Genomic DNA, 14649 nt, shown 5'->3' on the forward strand with positions numbered 1-14649 from the left:
CTGTTACTCTGCTCAAACCATCGATATGGCTGGCTAGCCTATCTTCAAAGAAACCTCTTCAAGAGTGAATGGAAGAAAAAGTCAACTCTGTAGTTCTGTTCAGGACTACATGACAAGTCACTGAATACAGGACAACTACAAAGAAGGACAACTATCGAAGACTTGTCCGGAACCATTTCGGACAATCAGAGCTTTACACGCGTGACCATGAAAAGGCCCAATCTTCTTTCCAAGGCTGCTCTTTTCAGCGAGAGACCCCGGCGAACCCAGGCATTTCACGTAAATACATTCCTGATTTCCTACTCAAAGTGGGCGGCGGTTCGTGTGCAAAGTATGTACCAATGTTAAGTGCCTCTGTCCCTCTCCATCTCTTCTTTAACCTCTCTGGGGTCGCGGGACGCTTGCGTCCCACTTGGGGAGCACCCCCCACCCACCCCCCACTGATTAGCATCGCTAGCATAGCGTCACAATTAAATAGTAGCATCTAAATATCATTAAATCACAAGTCCAAGACACCAAATGAAAGATACAGATCTTGTGAATAAAGCCATCATTTCTGATTTTTAAAATGTTTTACAGGGAAGACAAAATATGTAAATCTATTAGCTAACCACGTTAGCAAAAGACACCACTTTTCTAACTCCATCAGTTTCTTACTCCATCAGGTGCTATCACAAATTTGACCAAATAAAGATATAAATAGCCACTAACCAAGAAAAAACTTCATCAGATGCCAGTCTGATAACATATTTATTGTATAGCATAGGTTTTGTTAGAAAAATGTGCATATTTCAGGTATAAATCATAGTTTGCCATTGCAGCCACCATCACAAATCTCACCAAAGCGACTAGAATTACTACAGAGAGCAACGTGTATTACCAATTTACTCATCATAAAACATTTCTTAAAAATACACAGCGCATAGCAATGGAAAGACACAGATCTTGTGAATTCAGACAATATTTCAGATTCTCTAAGTGTTTTACAGCGAAAACACAATAAATCGTTATATTAGCATACCACATGTGCAAACGTTACCCGAGCATTGATTCAAGCCAAAGAGAGCGATAACGTTATCATCGCCAAAATATATTACTTTTTTCACTAACCTTCTCAGAATTCTTCCGATGACACTCCTGTAACATCATATTACAACATACATATAGAGTTTGTTCGAAAATGTGCATATTTAGCGGCACAAATCGTGCTTACACAATGGAAATAGTGTCCAACTACTCAAGCAATCTGCCCGGCGCCATGTTGGAAAGACACCTATTTTTATCAAAAGCTATTCATAAACTTGACTAAAAAAATAAAAGTTGGATATCAATTGAAAGACAAATTAGTTCTTAATGCAATCGCTGAATTACATTTCTAAAATTATCCTTACTGTGCAATACAGGGTTCGCCAAAGCGAAGCTACACAAAAAAAAATGGCGATATATGCGTTTAACATTTTTCAACAGAACAACGATTTATCATCATAAATAGTTCTTACTATGAGCTGATCTTCCATCAGAATCTTGGGCAATGTATCCTTTCTCCGGTCTAATCGTCTTTTGGTCGAAAGATGTCCTCTTGTCCCGTCGAAATGGCCACTAACGTTCGGCATGTACTAGAAAAGTGTCCAACTCTTCAAAGTGCGTCACAAAGAAATGCCTCAAAATCGCACTAAACGGATATAAATTGCTATAAAACGGTTTAAATTAACTACCTTATGATGTTTTTAACACCTATAACGAGTAAAAACATGACCGGCGATATATTACTGGCTAAACCAAAGCTTGGAAAGAGGCCAGTCCGACGACCACTCTGCGTCTAGCGCACTGTTGAAAAGGACGGTCTTTCCGCTCCAGGGTCTATTTATAGAGCCCAGATTGCGCAATCCACTCCATTCAAAATCTCCCCGCTTACTGACATCTAGAGGAAGGCGTAGGCAGTGTTTGTAGCATCATAGCATTCACAGGGACTTATGAACTGACCTGGGAGCAGGGGCCAAGATTTCTGAAATCTCACTCCCTGTCAGGAAAAGTGCTGTAGAATGAGTTCTGTTCCACTCAGAGACATAATTCCAACAGTTATAGAAACTAGAGAGTGTTTTCTATCCAATAATAACAATAATATGCATATTGTACGAGCAAGAATTGAGTACTAGGCAGTTTAATTTGGAGACGAATTTATGCTAAGTCGAAACAGCACCCCCCATAGGCTCAAGAAGTTAACAAGCATCAATGTTGTTGTCATTCTACTAGGGACCTGTTTTCAGCGTATTACGTCTCCAGTCAATAACCGGTGCAGTGTGTATGTTCATCCTGTGTTCCCATTTAATTAGCTAGTAAATAAATAATTTGACCAATTTGTGTAGTACTGAATCATAAGCAAGGCTCTGGTTTTTGCAGATGCAAAGAGGTTACGACTGTTCAGAATGATGATATGATACGATATGAGGATATGATTAATAAGTTTACTGTTTATAGATGTGATAGATGTAACGGCTGATTTCCTCCTCTTCGTCTGAAGAGTGGTAAGTGTCCATGTTTTAATATAATCCACTGAACACGACAAAAAATACAGAATAACAAAGTAACCTAACCGAAACAGTCCCGTGTGGCATGAACACAGACACAGGAAACAAACACCCAGAAACCAACAGTGAAAACAGGCAACCTAAATATGGTTCCCAATCAGAGACAATGGAAAACACCTGTCTCTGATTGAGAACCATATCAGGCCAATAAACAAACCTAAACATAGAAACACATAACATAGACTGCCCACCCCAACTCACGCCCTGACCATACTAACTAAAGACAAAACAAAGGAAAATAAAGGTCAGAACGTGACAATAGAGTTTAATTTGGGAGATGGTAACTTTTGAAAGAACCGCTCTCGTGGTGCCCCAGATCCTAACGAGTTAATTGTTGCATGATTCATTTAATTTGGTAACAATTAAACATAGTTAGCTAATTAGATAAATAAGAGTCTTCAAGTCACGACACCACACACACACACACACACACACACACACACACACACACACACACACACACACACACACACACACACACACACACACACACACACACACACACACACACACACACACACACACACACACACACACACAGACACACACTCACACATTCCCAGTAGCAGGCTGTGTGTTGATGATGGTGACAGAGTGACTGCATCAGCTCTGTCTGTCATGCTCTGTAAATAAAACTGGTTTCTATATATAGAACAGAACCCACTGAAACTGGATCCTAAATACTGTATATGTTTTGCAATAGGATCATGTAGGTGATTATGACAAGACCAACTATCCAAATTTCTCTCAATAAAATACCCCCCAACCGCCACGTGGTACCTTCCTTGATCGCCAGTTGATCGCTGATGAGTCTGCTTAGAAGGGTATATAACCATACCTAAAGCATCCCTGACAACAATTGAGCCAGAAGACACTGCAGCTGGAGCAGATGGAGCAGATTCTCCACTTTTCATCTCAACCACTCCCTGGTTGAAGATGCAGAACGGCATTGAAGGAAACAACTTCTACATCCCCATGTCCAACAGGACTGGACTTGTAAGAAGTCCCTATGAATACCCTCAGTTTTACTTGGCAGATCCATGGCAATTCTATCTGCTTGCCTTCGACATGTTTTTCCTGATCTGTTTTGGATTCCCCATCAACGGTCTGACCCTACCTTTTTTTCCTGATATCCCCCACACACATGCAATACAAATATATTTTTTCCTACTAGCACAGACTTTTCTCATAACTTCTGTATTAAGGAAAATGTGCTTTCTAAGACTGTGATATGTGGTTATCTCACTGGATAAAAGCTTATTTCTGTAATACAGCCAAACTAAATTAAATTATTGTTATTTTGTTGCTATATTTACATAATACCATTTATGTCTCAAGTAACCGACTGATATAAGCAACCAATCCTGGTCTACAAAACATTAATTGTTTGAGATACACACATTGATGGAGATGCTGGAAGCCAAATGGAAAACATGTTATAACTACTGTATTTCTTTCCTTCCTTGTCTCATTGAAGGTCAGGTTTCTCTGTGGTCTCTGGTGGTGTTGGCCATTGAGGGACACATTGTGGTCTGCAAGTCCATGGGAAGCTTCAAGTTCAGTACCACCCACGCTGGTGCCGGATATGCATTCACCTGGGTCATGGCTATGACCTGTGCTGCCCCCCCCCCCCCATTGGCTGGCTGGTCTAGGTCACTCAAAACTTTGATTAATAAGACGTCTCACAAATCTATACATTGCAAGGGGGTAACTGATGTTGGGCACCACAAATGTCAGTTTCTGTTATTTGCTAAAGAAACCATGCCACATCAGCCTTTATTGTGGAGAGGTGAGGAAGGATAATGCCAATTTTAGGCTAGAGATGATTGCATTGCAAGGATAGTATGAACATATTTCGAATTTAACCATGTCCAACCAGACCCAACCAGGCCCAATCTTGAGTAGTTTAGCAAATTATAGCCTTACCACGCTGCATTCCTTTTTTTGGCCAAGTATGTTTCGTCGAGGTAGTTCACTGAACCTTAGCTGAGACGTTGAGTTTGGGAAACCCTGGTCTGAGTTTGGGAAACCCTGTCTAATGTAGTCTTGATGTGTGAGTACCACCAGGGTTTGATACCTTGTTGATCACATTGGTGCAAATTCTAACTTCCATTTAAGTTTCACCTAGTCATTTTTTGATTTCAATGGGAGACTAATTGAACATTTTAGATAAGTGGAAATTAGGATTCATCCATAATGGATAGATAAATTACAAACTGTGCCAAATACCGAGTCTGATTAGTTAATTCATAATTGGATGAGAAGTAAATTATTGATATTGGTTTGGTACTGTATGTACACTGTAGAGAGGGCAGGCAAGCAATCTGCAGGCAATCTGCCACCCTTCCCCCATTTCAATAGATTTAGAGCTTAAGACTGGGAGAGTTTAAGTAGTTCTTTACTACAGTACTATAGAGGAACTCTTGTCAGCCTTGGCCTCTCAGTTCTCTTAATTTGTTGTTTCAATGGTATTCATAAAACTTAACAGGCACAGTAAATTGACCACTTCCTCTTCCAAATAAGATGAAAATTGTATTTGGAATAATGAATTCAAGATCCAATCATAGTGGCCAGGAATGTTTTGGGAAAGATTGTGTCCTGATTTGTTGAGACTACCCCCTGAGGTGGAAGTATACATATTGAGTTTGTGTTTTTAGGATGTTGACAATAGCCTCTCAACATTCTGCCCTTCAGGATTGGATTTGGCACTAAAACAGGGCAAAAACCATCTGCTAATACAGCACACATATAGTTAAACAGCATCTAAGTCAATAATCTTATTAATACATTTGACAAATATAGTATTTATAGTAATGGCCCTTGAGAAAGAAGTTTAAAATGTAAAGACTTCATTCAAGGGATAACTGTGATAACCTTTTATACATTTTAAAGTAAAATATCTTAACAGGCTTATTTGTCTTTCCCACATAGATACATCCCCGAGGGCATGCAGTGTTCATGTGGACCTGACTACTACACAATGGCCAAAGGCTTCAACAATTAATCATATGTCTTGTACTTGTTCTCCTGCCACATCTGTGTTCCTGCCATCGCCATCGTCTTCACTTAAAAGGAAGCCTTGTCCTCACAGTCAATGCTATCAGACCTCAGGATAAGACCCAGATGCAGACAGTTTGAAGTAACAAAAGTTTATTACAAAAACAGGGGGCAGGCAAACGACAGGTAAAGGGCAGGCAGAGGTCAGTAATCCAGAGCAGAGTCCGAAAGGTACAGAAGGGCAGGCAGGCTCACATTCAGGGCAGGCAGAGGTCAGTAATCCAGAGCAGAGTCCGAAAGGTACAGAAGGGCAGGCAGGCTCACATTCAGGGCAGGCAGAGGTCAGTAATCCAGAGCAGAGTCCGAAAGGTACAGAAGGGCAGGCAGGCTCACATTCAGGGCAGGCAGAGGTCAGTAATCCAGGGCAGTGTCACAAGGTACAGAATGGCAGGCAGGGTCAGGGCAGGCAGAATGGTAAAAACAGGAAAACTAGAAAACGGGGACTAGAGAGAAAAACATGAGTACGGGAAAATGCTGGTAGGCTTGACGAGACAAGACGAACTGGCAACAGACAAACAGAAAACACAGGTATAAATGCACAGGGTATAATGGGGAAAATGGGCGACAAGCACAAGACAGGTGAAACAGATCAGGGTGTGACAAAAGCGGTAATTGTAGTACACTGCTCAAACACATCCACACAGACACACAGTATGTCTACCTTATTTTGCTACACATACCAAATCAATCAATCAATATTTGGTGGTTGAAAGTAGTTTAAATACATTGAGTGTACAAAGTGCATGGGGGGGAGGGGTGGTCGAGGTGAGGAGGATTATTTAAGATACTGTTTGAAGAGGTAGGGTTTCAGATGTTTACAGAAGATAGACAGAGACCTGAAGTAGCAGAAGGGAGTGCTCAGTGTATGGTTTGAGCATAGCTTGAAGGTAGGGAGTGGCAGTTCCTCTTGCTATTCTGTAGGCAAGCACCATGGTCTTGTAGTGGATGCGAGCTTCGACTGGAAAGCAGTGGAGTGTGCGGCGGAGCGGGGTGACATGAGAGAACTTGTTAAGGTTAAAAAACCAGGAGGGCTGCAGCATTCTGGAGAAGTTGCAGGGGTTTCATGGCTCAAGCGGGGAGCCCAGCCAATAGCGAGTTGCAGTAGTCCAGGTAGAGGACAAGTTCCTGGATTAGGACTTCCGCCTCTTCCTGTGTGAGATAGGACAGTACTCTACAATGGATGTTGTAGAGCATGAACCTGCAGTAGTGAGTCACTGCTTTGATGTTTGCAGCGAACGACAGGGTGTTGTCCAGGGTCACGCCAAGGTTCTTTTCACTCTGGGAGTGCAACACTGTGGAGTTGTCAACCGTGATGGAAAGGTCTTTGAGCGGGCAGGCCTTCCCCGGGAGGAAGAGCAGTTCTGTCTTGTTAAGGTTGAGCTTGGTATGGTGGGCTGGAATCCAAGTTGAGATATCTGCCAGGCACGCAGAGATGCGTGTTGCCTCCTGGGTGTCAGAAGGGGGGAAGGTGGAAGGCAGTTATAGAAGGGGAGAGAGTAGTGGGAGAGAGAGAGCGAAGATTAATGGTGCATGACCATCTGGGTAGGGGCTGAGTGATTAGGGCTGGAGGATAGGGAGTCAGAAAAGCAAACAATGTAGTGATGAGAGACCTGGAGGAGGGTTACAGTGAGAATAATAGGCGAGCAGCCTGTAGTAAAGAGGAGGTCAAGCGTATTGCCTTTCTTGTGAGTTGGAGGAGACTGGGAAATGGTGAGATCAAAAGAGGAGAGGGGAAAGAGAGAGTTGGAAATAAATTATTTGAAGACATACATCGGGAGGTTGACATCGTCAAGTACGAAGAGCCATCGTCAGGAAATGAGCTTATCAAGATGTCAAGCTCATTGAGGAACTCTTTAAGAGCACCTGGTGGGCGATAGATGACAATAATGTTAAGCTTGGGTGAACAAGTGACAGTGACAGTATGGAATTCAAATGAGGAGATGGACAGGTGAGAGAGAGAAAATAGAACATTTCCACTTAGGAGAAATGAGTAGACCTGTGACACCACCGCAATCACCAGATGCTCTCGGACTATGAGAGAAAACATAGTCAGAGGAAGAAAGAGTTGCTGGAGTAGCAGTGTTCTCTGAAGTGATTCATGTCTTAGTCAAGGCCAAAAAGTCAAGGGACAGAAGGGCAGCATAGGCTCAGATGAATTCGGTGTTCTTGACTGTAGATCGGCAGTTCCAAACGCTGCCAGAGACCCTGCATTCCACATAGGATTTGTGTGCAGGGTACACTAAATTAGAAGGGTTGAAGCCAAGGGGTGGGGAGCGTATGTAATGCCTACCGGAAAGAGGTGGGAACAAGTATAGAAAACACACACATAGTTGACAAAGCTGCAAAATCTGTAATCTACAAATATCTAGGTGAGTGAGTCATGTCGCGCCTTCCTCTCTTTCATTCCTCAAACAACTCGGCAGAACCGTCTATGTTTTAGCGATGGTCTTAGATTTGCAACAAAACCACCGCTGACACGACCGCCACTTACACCTGTTGCTGAGAAACCAGGGGAGACTGAAGAACTAACACTAATTGCCTAGCAGAGGTAGAGAGTACACCTCCCTGTACTAATTGCTGATTGCTTAGGAGAGGTGAAACCACTCCCCCCAAATACAGCCACTGATTACCAAAACAAGTCACAAATTGCCCTGCCCCTTGATCCTGGTTGTGTCAACAACTATCTGCAAATTAAGAGCAGTCAGCAGTTCACACTCCACGTCGGCAACTGGGAAGACAGGCAGCACTTAGTGTAGATGACCCTAGCTATTAAAAATATAGTATTAGACCACAACAGATAAAGACAAAAAACACCTAAAAACGGTGTGCCCCGCACCTACTACCATGCCCGGTTCAAAGGCACTTAAATCTTTGTCTTGCCCATTCACCCTTTGAATGGCACACATACATAATCCATGTCTAAATTGTCTCAAGGCTAAAAAATCATTCTTTATCCTGTCTCCTCCCCTTCAGCTACACTGAACAAGTGACATCATAGCTTCAAGGAAAGAGAATGTGTTCCTAATGTTTTGTACGCTCAGTGTATACTGCCCATACTTTTTTTCAAACAATTACTTAATTACCTGATTTCATGTGTCTTTCCTTGTTTGTTTTCAGGCTGCAGCTTCCCAGCAGGACTCAGCATCTACCCATACGTGACACGTATGAGGTTTGTTATGGCTTGTTTCCTGATTGCCTGGACCCCCTATGCCAGCTTTGCTGCCTGGATCTTCTTCAACAAAAGAGCTGCCTTTACAGCGATGGCGAAACATATCCTAGTGGTTAAGAGCGTTGGGTCAGGAACTGAAATGTTGCTGGTTCAAATCCCTGAGTCGACTAGGTGAAAAATCGGCCGATGTTCCCTTGAGCAAGGCACTTAACCCTAATTGCTCCTGTAAGTCGCTGTGGATAAGTGGGTCTGCTAAATGACTCAAATATACATGTAATTACACTGCACACTTCAAAGCACCTCTACTCTTTCACATATCTGAACTGACTGTAATTTATGTTAAGACAGTGACATGCATACCAAATTAGGACCATTTTCCATTGCTTCATACAAAACCTTCTAATTGCTTTTCATAGCTAAGGTGGTAAGAAACCTACTGTGAAATGATGACCTTGGGATGACATAGTGAACTACTCTCATGTTTTGTCTTGAAGGATTGAGATTTTATTGGTAGAAAGTGAGAACACATACACTGAGTGCACAAAACATAAAGAACACCTTAATATTGAGCTGCACCTTTGGTCCTCATTCTTTCTCTACAGTTTCATATATGCTGGCCATGTTGTTTTGTGGAAAGAACTCAATGGGTGATGAGGGGGCTTCTGTGTCAACAAGCAAGACAGGACTCTTCTCTTCTGGGCCAAGTCTTCTGTTGTCTTTTGGGACTCTGAATCCTCTCTTCATTCTATTCTAAGCTGCTCTTATGTGTCTGACAGTCACTGTTGGTGTCAGATATCGGTGATTGATAGTCCTGACAGTGACACTAAGCTCTGTGTTTAACCTATAGTGTCACCAAGGATTTTCTCAATCAGCTAATGTATACACGGAAAGGCCATATTAACGTTTTACTGCAGTGGGCTAAATCAGGGTCACACACAGTGTTTCTTGTTAGTCTTAAAGAAATATACTTTGAAACAAAAGTATACACCTCACACACATGGTTATTGGCTTACAAAAAATAACACACCTGTACCATGTCAGATATATAATTGAAATGCATTCAATTTTGAGTTTGTATTCCAATATTACACTTTATATACATCACAGAAGACTGAAAAATAACAAAAGTGTTTGACATAGAAGAAAAAAAATGTTGTCATAAAAAACAAAACATGTTTATTAATGATTAAATAATGAAAAATATTAATAACATTCCACCCATGAGGCCAATAGGTCATTTAACTACAGGAGAGGGTTTTTGCACCACTCTGTAACTGTATATAAGAAGGTACATGTCACGTTCCTGACCTGTTTTCTGTTGTTTTGTATGTGTTTAGTTGGTCAGGACGTGAGCTGGGTGGGTGTTTCTGTAAAGGTTCTCTTCCAGGGGTGAAGGAGAGGACCAAAATGCAGCGCGGCTAGTGTTAAACATGTTTAATACAAACACAAGTGAAACACTACAAACAACCTACAAAATAACAAATGTGCAGAACCGATACAGACCTATCTGGTGCAGAACACAAACACAGAGACAGGTAACAAACACCCACCAAAATCCCAACACAAAACAAGCCTCCTATATATGAGTCTCAATCAGAGACAACGACTACCATCTGTCTCTGATTGAGAACCCACACTAGGCTGACATAGAAACAGACAAACTAGACACACAACATAGAATTCCCACCCAGCTCACGTCCTGACCAACTAAACACATACAAAACAACAGAAAACAGGTCAGGAACGTGACAGTACACCCCAGGCCAGAAGCGTTCTTTTTAACGCTCCTCTAAAGGGTTGCTCAAACGAGTTGTTTTTACTTGGTGGTAAGACATATGTGGAACTTTATTTAAATGAACTTGGATGCATTAATACCTTCTGAGAAACCATTGAATATATCTTTATATTTATGTACTCTAACTGTTAGGCCAGAATCTAATAATGTACGTACTTTATTATAAAACATACAAATGTAGGTCGGGACAAATAAATGGATGCTTAAATCATGCATTTATTCAAACTTTTTTTGAAATTTATTTTTTACTTTGCTATTTCAATTTGTTTAGCTGATCACTTTACAAATGATTCGTCAGTGAAATCATGAAATGTTGTATCTGGAAATACACCCAAATGAGGGATCAAAAGCATAGTAATGTTATGATACAATCTCACTGACTTTTGACCATTTTCTTTTATAAATGTCTTCAGTGGTGGAAAAAGTACCCAATTGTCATACTTGAGTAAAAGTAAAGATACCATAATAGAAAATGACACATGTGAAAGTCACCCAGTAAAATACTACTTGAGTAAAAGTCTAAAAGTATTTGTTATTACATATACTTAAGTATCAAAAGTAAATTGAATTGCTAAAATATACTTAAGTATCAAAAGTAAAAGTATAAATCATTTTAAATTCCTTATATTAGGCAATCCAGATAGCCCCATTTTTATATGTATGGATAGTGAGGGTTACACTCCAACACTCAATTTACAAATGAAGCATTTGTGTTTAGTGAGTCTGCCGGATCAGAGGCAGTAGGGATGATATGGGATGTTCTCTTGATAAATGTGTGAATTGGACCATTTTCCTGTCTTGCTAAGCATTCAAAAAGTAAAAGATGTCAAAAATATAAATAGTAAAGTAAAGTACACATATCCCAAAAAAAAGACTAAAGTAGCACTTTCAAGTATTTTTACTTAAGTACTTTACACCACTGAATGCCTTATAACAAAAGCCTTTCTCCTGAGGTCTTCATCCTTAATTTCAGAGGTGGTTCGGAGAAATCTTGCCTGAAGAGTTGTGTTACCTCCCAAAACTAATGTATAGGCTTTAGCTCAAGGGACTTACGCTCTCTTGTGGCATGTAGGAGACCCGGGTTGAACCCCAGTTGGTCACATGTTAGTGGTCATATCCTGTGTCTGTATCTAGTACCTTGTTCACTGATTTTTGGTTCTCATTCTCTCCCTTAATTTCCGTAACTGCATGCTGTGATCACCTTGTTCTGTAGCAAGAACCCATTGTGTGATGAAGAAGCTTCTTCTATGTCAAATAGCAGGACAGAGGTGCCTTCTGTGGACCCTGCATAGAAACATACAGTATCCTCATATATGTCCTCATTGGTGTCTGGCAGCCATTGGTTGTGTCTGGGATTTGTATTTGTGATTGACAGTACTGACACTAAACTCTGTGTTAATTAAGCAAGGATGGATATTCTCATGAAGCTAAGGTGTACACCTATAGGTCATAGAGGCCTTTCCTGCAGTCAATGACCGAAACCAGCCTCTTTGGCTTCATGGGTGGAATGTTATTCATCATTTTTATCTTTTTTTTTTAACAATGGAAATCTGGTGTTTATTTATCAAGACATTTTGTTTTATTTTTAGTCTCCTCTGATTTAAATATATAAAACATAATATTGGGATGCAAACTCAAAATGTAATATATTTCAACTCTTTATATCTGACATGATACAGGTATCTTCTTTTTTTCCTTTCTTTTTTGTCCAAAACTATGTGTGTACTTTTGTTTCAAAATGGATTTGTTTTTAAACTACCAAGAATCACTCCATGTGACACTGATTTAGCCCACTGCAGTAAAAGGTTACTTTCACCACATTTAAGCACAACACAATAACTGTAAATAAGACGGTAAAGCCCAGTCAATACTTCATGAAATGACTGCTCTCAACTAGTTTGCTGAACTGAGTTGTTATTCTTGTTGTGGAATACATGTAAACATCTGAAGAATGGATGTGTGAACCCTGAGTTTGTGATCTGCACATGGATGCGTTGAAGCATCCTGAGAGACCTTTTCCAATCTATGGTGTTTTGGTGAACTTTTTGGGGCCTTGAATCAAATGCTGTAGATATTTTGTAAAATCATAAAAATGTACAACAAATAAAGGTATGCATAATACTGTGTTCGGTGGTTTCGTTTTGTTGTTTTGCTTTTTGTATTTGTTCAGCTGATCAGTTGGCAAAAATATAACTTTATTAGATTCCTCAGGTTGATCAAGACCATTGAAATTGTATGATACAAAATAACTGACCATTGGTTTCAAGAATTTCCTTTTGTATATGATATAAACAAGTAATAGACTATTCCAATCATGAATTGTTCATGGGAAAGCAGTCTACTATATAGCTAGCTAACCGACAGACGGTTAGCTTGCCAGCAACAGATCTATAACAGTGCCTTCTATTGGTAACATTATGCAAAGTGAATATAATCCAATATTCTATTTTCATTGTAAATAATAGCCATACACAGTACATACTGTATAGATTGTGACAAGCAGCAAAAACTATTAGTTATATTCAGTTATTAAATAGCTGTAACGACTTTCCTCTTCTTCTGACGAGGAGTAAGAGATATCGGACCAATATGCAGCGTGGTAAGTGTCCATTTTAATATGTAAAACTGAACACTACAAAAATACAAAATAACAAAGTGAATGAAAAAACGAAAATCGAAACAGTCCCGTATGGTGCAAACACAGACACAGGAAACAACCACCCACAAAACACAAATGAAAACAGGCTACCTAAATATGGCTCCCAATCAGAGACAACGACTGACACCTGCCTCTGATTGAGAACCATACTAGGCCAAACACATAGAAAATCACCTACAGAACAAAACATAGAAAAACAACATAGAATGCCCACCCCAACTCACGCCCTGACCAAACTAAAAATAAAGACATAAAAAAGGAACTTAGGTCAGAACGTGACAATAGCTACATATTGCTTTACTGAATATACTGTATGTTGCTTCTTGCTAGCTAACCTGCAGCATACAATACTGGTCTTGAGATTATCATACTATATACAACTATTAAACATTAAACATGCAATTTTTAAACATTCAATGTAAATGGGTGTTTATCATTCAAATTACATTATTGATTGAGATGACAAGCAAGAACCAGTCAGAAAGGAACTGATAGTTGTACCAGAAGCAAAAACCATATTTTGGTTGATCCTGAAAGCTGCAATAAATATACATATATACATTTTAACTATAAACCTTACTTTGGCTCAACATACAAACACACAGCGTGTAATGAATATGCTTCAATTTTACTTCAGCATCAAATCATTTTGATATTCTGGTACTCCTTTTGAAAACCATTGAGAGATTTTTTTACATTTTACATTTTTAGTCATTTAGCAGACGCTCTTATCCAGAGCGACTTACAGTAGAGTGCATACATTTTATTACATTTTACATACTGAGACAAGGATATCCCTACCGGCCAAACCCTCCCTAACCCGGACGACGCTATGCCAATTGTGCGTCGCCCCACGGACCTCCCGGTTGCGGCCGGCTGCGACAGAGCCTGGGCGCGAACCCAGCCCAGCCTGGGCGCGAACCCAGAGACTCTGGTGGCGCAGCTAGCACTGCGATGCAGTGCCCTAGACCACTGCGCCACCCGGGAGTTATGTAAGAGATAAATGTGTCTCTGGCTGATTGAGATAAAGCATTAAGCCCCATTTTCTCATGTGAAAGGTGCTGATCTTGTAACAACGTGCTATGGTATCCTACTCAAATGACTTAGAATTGCAGTTTTGTTGCAGATGTTGGCATGAGGTTAACTTTATTTTCAGGTAATACAAACAGCAGAGATATTATATATCTCAACATATTTTTTCACACACACACACACACACACACACACACACACACACACACACACACACACACACACACACACACACACACACACACACACACACACACACACACACACACACACACACACACACACACACACACACACACACACACACACAACACACACACACACACTCTCTCAGTAACAGACTGTGTGT

At 40.4% G+C, this 14649-nt stretch overlaps 1 pseudogene; it reads left to right on the plus strand.

Annotated features, from left to right (window-relative positions):
* The first annotated feature begins 3524 nt into the window (after positions 1-3524).
* On the plus strand, positions 3525-9620 carry LOC120064796 (annotated as a pseudogene).
* The last annotated feature ends 5029 nt before the right edge of the window (positions 9621-14649 follow it).

Source organism: Salvelinus namaycush, chromosome 20, assembly GCF_016432855.1.
Source record: "Salvelinus namaycush isolate Seneca chromosome 20, SaNama_1.0, whole genome shotgun sequence".
Classification (NCBI taxonomy): Eukaryota; Metazoa; Chordata; class Actinopteri; order Salmoniformes; family Salmonidae; genus Salvelinus; species Salvelinus namaycush.